Genomic DNA, 8,479 nt, shown 5'->3' with positions numbered 1-8,479 from the left:
AAAGTTCTGTTTAATTAGAATATATCTCATAAAAGAAAATAAAGATACGAGTATAAATTACAGTGTTTTTTTTCCTAAATGTATAAATTAGAGTTTTTTTTCCCCTAAATATATAAATTTCAGTTTATACGTGCATGTATGTATAATTCCTACGTATATATAAAATCCGGAACTATTAAGTATACCGAACACAATCACAAGGGTGTTTTGGTCTCTTAAGAAGTATAATATTTTACAATTAAAATGAATTAAGTACTGAAGGACAATTTCATCTTTTAACGAGTCTCATTACAAAAAAAAAAATGTACTACCTTTCATCTGCCTCAAATAAACCCAAATATAAATAAATAATTAAAGCCTGGCGTGCCTGTCCTTTTGAAGCGGTCACCATCCTTTCGTCAACTTGCAATAGAAGTCCTTCCAAAGACTTCATATTTGCTGAGTCAATGATCTCTCTAACACCTCCAATATTATCATAACAAGCTAATGGATGATAATATTTTTAGTATTTGAGTTTGACTAGTTTTTTAATACTTTTTTTACTTTTCATTTTAAAAGATTATGAAGTGCAAATTATAAATAAAGAAAAATATAGCATGCGCCCAAATTTGTAAGCCAAGATGGGTTTCACTTTAATACATACAATAATACATACAATGCATAAGAAATTCTCCAGTCAAACATTTTGTTCTTATATAAATATAGATGAAAAATATAGAGCAACGTACAATTACTCCTTCCCCTCAAAACTGAGGAAACACAAACCTAGCTAGATCCAGAGAGAGAGAGAGAGAAGACCTCTTGAGTCATGGCTTTGCAAAGGAAGCATGTGCATATGGTGTTGCTATGGTGGATAGCAGCAGTAGTAGCAGCAACAGAAGCATCCCAAACAATTCGATCCGATTGTGAAGAATATTGTGGGAATGTGAGCATTCCATATCCATTCGGCAAGAGTAAGGAATGTTACTTAAATCAAGATTTTCTGATAACCTGTAACACAGCTTCAACCCTCCCAAACCACAGTTTCAAATCTCTGAAATCGAGGTCCTGGACATATCCCTGGAGGCTCATGAATTGCGCATCCACACTTTTGTAGCCCGTACTTGTTATAACTCCAGCGGGGGTATATCTGATGACATCTGGGCATCTATTTCTCTAAAAAACTTCCCTCTTTCCTATAAACGGAACAAGTACACTGCCGTTGGTTGTGACACCTTTGCCAATATGGCAGGTCTCCAAGGAGACAGCGACATAGTAAGGACAGGATGTATGTCATTCTGTGCTAGTGCAAATACTTCAAGTGACGGGGTTTGCTCCGGTATAGGATGCTGCCAAAGCCTCATCCCAGAAGGGCTTTTGTTTTTTAATACCACCGTTGGAGGCTTATTTAACCGCAGCACGGTATGGGACTTCAGTCCATGCAGTTATTCTTTCCTGGTAGAAGAAACTGCTTATAACTTCTCTACACTCGATCTCAAGGATCTGCAAAACAGAAGTGTTGTTCCCACTGTGCTGGACTGGGCGGTTGGTAATCAAACATGCGAGCAAGCTAAAGAGAACTCATCGAATTATGCATGTCCAGAGAAAAGCGTATGCGTTGAGTCCGATAATGGTCTAGGGTATCGCTGCAATTGCCCACAAGGTTACCAGGGAAACCCATATTTGCCTTTGCCCAATCTCAGTGGTTGCCAAGGTACTTTTCATATTAATTTCATGTTGGTTTAGCTAGCTTCAAGTAAAACCTTTTTTTCCCCTGTTTTTCATCCTTAATTTCAGTTTGATCATTTTATTCAGATGTTGATGAATGTCAAAATTCAACCCAGAATGACTGCACCAATAGTTGTCATAACATTCCTGGAAGTTATGAGTGTTCTTGCCCAAAGTGGTACCAAGGGGACGGCAAAAGAGATGGAAAGGGTTGCACTCTAGACCCCTTATTGTTGACAAAGGTCTCAGTTGGTAAGTCTATATATCTATTTTTACACTCTATATTAATTGCTTTCCAGCTTTATAAGGAGATATCATTTGTTTTTTTAATCCTCCATTTGGTTTGATGGATGAAAAAAATTAATGGAAGGAAGAGGAGAAGCCATACACAAAGCATCCCTATGAAAAAAGAGAAATTCGAGCTGCAATATTCTTGGGATGTTTTGACACCTAGTACCCCTCACTCTGTTTTCTTCGGTAAAAAGAGAAGTGGAGTATATGAGAAATTTTGGTTTGAAAGGGTACAAAGTGTCATAATATTCCCGGACATAGTATAATTTTCCTTTTGAAAGGGAAGGCGTCTCCCTCTGAAAAAAAAAATAATAATAAAAATAAATAAATAATAATGTGACTATTTTTTTTTAACACAATTTTTGAACCAATAAACTATCCTAAAACAAGGGATATTGGTTCTATTGGGGTTAACGAAATGGAAAAGTAATGACAACCTGCAATGGCTACTAATAACCTCCTTTGACTTTCTTAATAATAATAATAAAGCCTTTGACTTTCGGATTCGTTCGCCAAATCTTGTTCAAATTATCCAACATGGAAAGGGGCATTGATGTCTCAACAATTCCCTATGTTTCTTTTTTATTTAAAGATAAGTACTCAAATATACATTAATCACATTAGGGCTGGAACTTACCCTTCTCATAGGAGAAGTTATATCATTAGAATAATGACTCATTGGCATATTTCACAAAAATGGTTTTAAAAAAAAAAAAAAAAAATCATGCAATTTGATACATAGGAGTAGATCTGCATTACATAAATCATAGTTTACTCTTTTGGTCAAATGTAGGTGTCGGCATAGGCTTCTCAGTTTTATTAATTGGAAGCACTTGGTTGTACTGGGGATTCAAGAAAAGAAAGCTCATTATGCTCAAAGACAAGTTCTTTCGGCAAAATGGTGGTTTTTTGCTACTGCAACAACTCTCTGAAAGGCAATTGGCAGCCAATACTGCTAAAATCTTTACAGCAAAGGAGCTTGAGAATGCCACCAACAACTACGATGAAAGTAGGATTGTCGGCCAAGGAGGTTATGGTACTGTATACAAAGGAATTCTCCAAGACAACTTGTCAGTTGCCATAAAAAAGTCCAAAATGGTAGATAGAAGCCAGATTGAACAATTCATAAATGAGGTAGTGGTACTCTCCCAAATTAATCACAGGAATGTGGTAAAGCTCTTGGGTTGTTGCTTAGAGACCGAAGTTCCATTATTGGTATATGAATTCATCACCAATGACACTCTCTATCACCACATACATAATGAAGAAAAGACCTCGGTCATGTCCTGGGAAACCCGTCTGAGGATCGCTGCAGAAACTGCTGGAGTGCTATCATATTTGCACTATGCAACTTCTATTCCCATCATTCATAGAGATGTCAAGTCGATGAACATACTCTTGGATGATAATTACACTACAAAGGTGTCTGACTTTGGAGCTTCAAGGTTGGTTCCACTCGACGAAACAGAAATATCAACTATGGTCCAGGGAACCATTGGTTACTTAGATCCTGAATATTTGCATACAAGTCAATTGACTGAAAAGAGTGATGTTTATAGCTTTGGTGTAGTTCTTGTGGAGCTACTCACAGGAAGGATACCACTTTCTTTCACTGGACCAGAGGAGCAGAGAAGTCTCGCTATGTATTTTCTAGCATTGTTGAAAGATGATCGCCTGTTTCAAATTCTAGAGGATTGTGTGGTGCAAGAGGCAAATATAGAGCAGCTAAAAGAAGTAGCTAATCTTGCAAAAAGGTGCTTAAGGATAAAAGGTGAGGAAAGGCCTACAATGAAGGAAGTAGCAGCGGAACTTGAGGGACTGAGAACGATGGAAAATCACCCATGGGTTGGAGCCGGTGTAAATTCAGAGGAGAGAGAGTACTTGCTCCGTGAATCAAAGGATCATGGTTATGGTGGTGGTGGTGGTAATACAACGGCCGGATATGACAGCATTAAGGATCAAGTATTAATTTCAGTTGGTGATGGGAGATGATGGCTTTGTGTTGACTGTTTGATAATACAATTGCATTTTATTTTCTGTTTAAATTGTGTACCGCACGGTGTTATTATGTTACATAACAAATAAGACGTGTATTTTTTCCCCAATAAATGATGAGATGTATAATTTAGACCACTTGTAATGTGCACAACAGCGTACTTATAATTGCCACCGTATTGCTTTCAAGAAGTGCAAAATACCTCCTCAACTTGAACATAATACCTTGTGGACAAGAAAAAAAAAATAATCAAGTTAGTTATTATAATTTCAAAAGTGAGCAACTTGCCCCCTACAGTTTGGCGTGACAAGAGCTGTTGCTGGTGTTGCCGCTAATGGTAATCACAACTAGCAACAAAGACAACAGTGAAATTTTAGGAAGGCTCATTGCTTCTCTCAAAATGTACTTCCTCTTATTTAATGTCTACTACATAGATTGCCCCCTACAGTTCGGCGTGACAAGAGCTGTTGCTGGTGTTGCCGCTAATGGTAATCACCACTAGCAACAAAGACAACAGTGAAATTTTAGGAAGGCTCATTGCTTCTCTCAAAATGTACTTCCTCTTATTTAATGTACTACTACATAGATTGCCCCCTACAGTTCGGCGTGACAAGAGCTGTTGCTGGTGTTACCGCTAATGGTAATCACCACTAGCAACAAAGACAACAGTGAAATTTTAGGAAGGCTCATTGCTTCTCTCAAAATGTACTTCCTCTTATTTAATGTACTACTACATAGATTACTCCCTTATTTATTGTTTAATTGGTAGCCCCTTATTTATTGTTTAATTAGTATCTGACTTTCGTTTAATTTCAATGGAAATTATTGTTGTAATTTGATAAGTAAAAACACATGTAGGTGGGACAATGGAGAAATTATTAGATGGTCTTGGACCATTAACACTTAGTAAACCAATTTAATTCAAACTCTCCAAGTGAGAAAGTAGCCCACTAGAGTATACTATTATATTGCAAAGAAATCTGAATAACAGTCTGGATTAAATTGGTTCACCAAGTGCCAAATGGTTCAGGAGCATCAAATAATTTCTTAGAACAATGATATAAAAAAAAATACCTTGGAAGAGTTTGCGGTGGAAATAACATAATAGCCTTCGCTGTCAAATAGTCGAATGTCAATGGCGTCTGTAAGAGTGTAAAGGTCCTGAAAGTGAGGTATTCTCATAGATGACTTTAAGTATAGAAAGGAAAAGAAAGAGAGAGGGTAGGGGAGAGAACTCAGGCAAAGGAATAGAAAGTGTAGTGAGAATGGTAGAGTCTCCAAGTCGTATGTCCTTAATGAGCCCATCACGTCAATGTAGAGTCCTTGGCACATGTTAAGCACGTGTTAGTGTACGGACATCCGCAATGTGTCACTGTATTAAGGTGCCATGTGTCCCTTATTTATTGGCTTGACCTGGACACGAGTGACTCATCCGCCTAAGTCGCGGGTCAAGGACCTACCTCCACTCTTCCCGAGCAAGCCCCTTGTTCAATCTGTCATGCCTAAAGCACCCTTTTTCCCGCCTGCTCTCTTCATGGCATGGCAAACGCCATACTTAAAGCTCCAAAAAGTAATGATACTTTGCGCGCAAGTGCCAAATACTCTCCTAGGCGATAAATTAGTGTAACGTACCATGGTTCATGTTTTAACACTACCTGGTATTACCCTTACCGCTACAACTACCATATGAGGGCGCTAGGGGCGCAAAATACTTGATTAAAAAAAATAAAATAACATGACATATGTTGATTTAACTTAAAAGCAACACATGAAATTAAACATATTGAGCTCATAAAATTAGAACAATAATAAAAAGAGACCAAAAAAAAAAAAAAAAAAAAAAAAAGGTTACATACATCATACACAAGTGCAATAAGAATAATATTAAAAAGTTGAAAAAAAAGAAAAAAGAAGAAGAAAAAAACAAAGAAACAAAATGAGAGAAATTTGAAGGGAAAAAGATTAGGATTTGAATGACAAAAGGGAAATAGGAATGTAACTTTTTAAAAGCAAGGAAATTAAAGAAATTTGAAGAGTAAAACAAGGGAAATATAAATAAGTAATAAATAATTTTAGTAATTGAAAATTTTAGGGGGACATACTATAAAATTTCTCAAATTTATGAAGAAAAATAACCTAAAAAGGAACATGTATAAGGGAATGGGTGGGGCCAGGGGCATGTGCCCCCTCTGGGTATGCATTGGCCCCACCCCTGTTGGCGCATATCACCTTTTTTCTCATATTTCCTGGTTGTTGGCGACTCCAGACTATATGTTTTTACTAGTAACATATATTCTTCATGTGACATTTAAGATATAACAGCCCTTATACTAATATGCTATGAGATAATTAACAATATGCTAAGAAATGATTAGTTAAATATGCAACTATGTATTTAATTAAATATGAAAAATAAAGCAATAAATTAATAAATAATAAATAAAGAACCTAAACTGAGGCTAGTATTGAATATTATGTCCTTAAGATAGATTCATCCCCCTATGGTGCTAACGGACTTGTGGTGTCTATCTCTCAGGATACAACGGTCTACATCCACCAGTAGCAGCATTACAAACTCGTGGATACAGCGAACCTCCTCCGTGTAATACTCTCTTTAACTTAAAAATGCATATATACTATGTATTATATAAATGCTGAATTGGGTGCAATCCGAACCAAATGGCTCGGACCAAATTTAATATGACCCAATGAAATTGGTTTTGAGCCTAAGTGGCTCAAACCACTTGACCATGGCTTGAGGCTACATCCACTTGGGTTGGGTTCATCTTGAAAGAGGGAGAGGGAATGGAAAAATGAACGAATTGAAAATAATAGCAACCTAGGGTATTTATAGGAAAAGTGGTGTCTTTTGAAATCGCCACGTCTTTTCATAGACAAAAGTGGTATCTGTCTCTTCATAGACAAAAGTGGTGTTGTTGGATTGATTTCCTCCCTTCACTTACTTCTTTAACAATCAAGTCCTTTGTTTTGTAAACTTGCATGTTCACCACCATCAGATGCAATGGTTGATGGGTTACAATGGTTCAACGACTGTCACACCTCTTCACAAATTGTATCGACAACCATTCACACCATATATTCACGTTACTACAACATACACTAACGCGCAACGTTGTATTCTGTCAATGTTTATTATCTAAACTCACAAATATGGTTAACATGCTATCCTTACTTTCCAACCCACCTTCAACCATGTTGAATCACGTGTCAAGAATTTGTTATAATTTGGAGACTCTATAGTACAGAAACACTCTGTATGAATAACCAGATTTATGCTTTATTAGTGTCACAAAACCTATGGTGGCACCACTCCAGTTACAGACTCCTTGATTAACAACTTACATTCACCCCAAATTTCTGACAATCCCCCACATGAATGGAAATTGGATGCTAAAATGCAAATGATAATGCAAACACTAAAGAGAGTATAGTTGAAAAGTTACTGCATCAGGATAGATATCTTTTGGCTTTGAACCTTCCCTAGTGTATTGCTATCGGATTTACTGGCTAACCAGTGAACGCGATGTCTTGAATTGTTTAGCCGTTTGTGTAAACCAAGACAATAACAAACACACAGCAGCCTTCCTCACAGAGTTGGTTCTCATTGTTGTGTTCATTTTGGCTCTGAACAACTCTTGGCATTCATAAGTGCTCTAGAAAACATAGCCTTTATAGTCCTCATAAAGCAGCCCCACTTCACACTTATATAGGTAACTTCTTTTTAAGAATATCTTACCATACCCCACTTGAATTTTTAAGGTATAAGAGTCATTAAAAGCGTAGTTTATCCTAATCCTTGCTCTAGGTAGCACTGTCTCATCATAGAAATGGGCAGAAGATTTATATCTTCCTAGTGCTTTTGGTGAGTCGCTTAGAATTTCTGTTGTCCCTTTGAACATAGATCTTGGGATCTCCAGTCAACTAGGTTGGGTTTCCATTAAGGTGACTCGCTAGCTTTCGGCTTTTAATCCTATTCCCCTTGATGATCTGTACAATTGCTCTCTAATACAACCCTCAATTTTATATGTGGCCACAAGGTTATGTTTAGAAATATTACACTCTGCAGAGATTTCTCCAGGTGAGAGCAATTGTATACTTTGTGACCTAAAATTGCTTATTGTTAACAATATCATTTTCTTTAATGGCACAGGTGTAGACTTACTTTGAAATATCCTTTAGGTGAAGTCCATTGATTTTCCTATTTGATTTATTCAAAGTTTCTAACTTTGAGTTATATTAAGAACATATAAATACACCTTTAATATAAAAGACATATCCACTCTTAGATTTGAAGTATTAAATATCTCACATCCAGATTGCATCACTGTTACACCTCCAATTTAGTTAGATACCTCCATCTATGCAATATTGGATTTAGGGATTTAGGGTCAATCTCAACTACCCAATTTATTGTTTTTCAGTGATTCGATTCTGGATTAAAAATGTGCAATCAAACACAGTTAT

At 36.7% G+C, this 8,479-nt stretch overlaps 1 pseudogene; it reads left to right on the top strand.

Annotated features, from left to right (window-relative positions):
* The first annotated feature begins 756 nt into the window (after nucleotides 1-756).
* LOC132300715 (wall-associated receptor kinase 2-like) lies at nucleotides 757-4,123 on the top strand (annotated as a pseudogene).
* Nucleotides 4,124-8,479: the final 4,356 nt, after the last annotated feature.

This window comes from Cornus florida, unplaced genomic scaffold (genome assembly GCF_030987335.1).
Source record: "Cornus florida cultivar Cherokee Brave unplaced genomic scaffold, ASM3098733v1 CherokeeBrave_3.0.0_Hap2_Chr03, whole genome shotgun sequence".
Classification (NCBI taxonomy): Eukaryota; Viridiplantae; Streptophyta; class Magnoliopsida; order Cornales; family Cornaceae; genus Cornus; species Cornus florida.
This window is presented reverse-complemented; position numbering and strand designations above follow the sequence as displayed.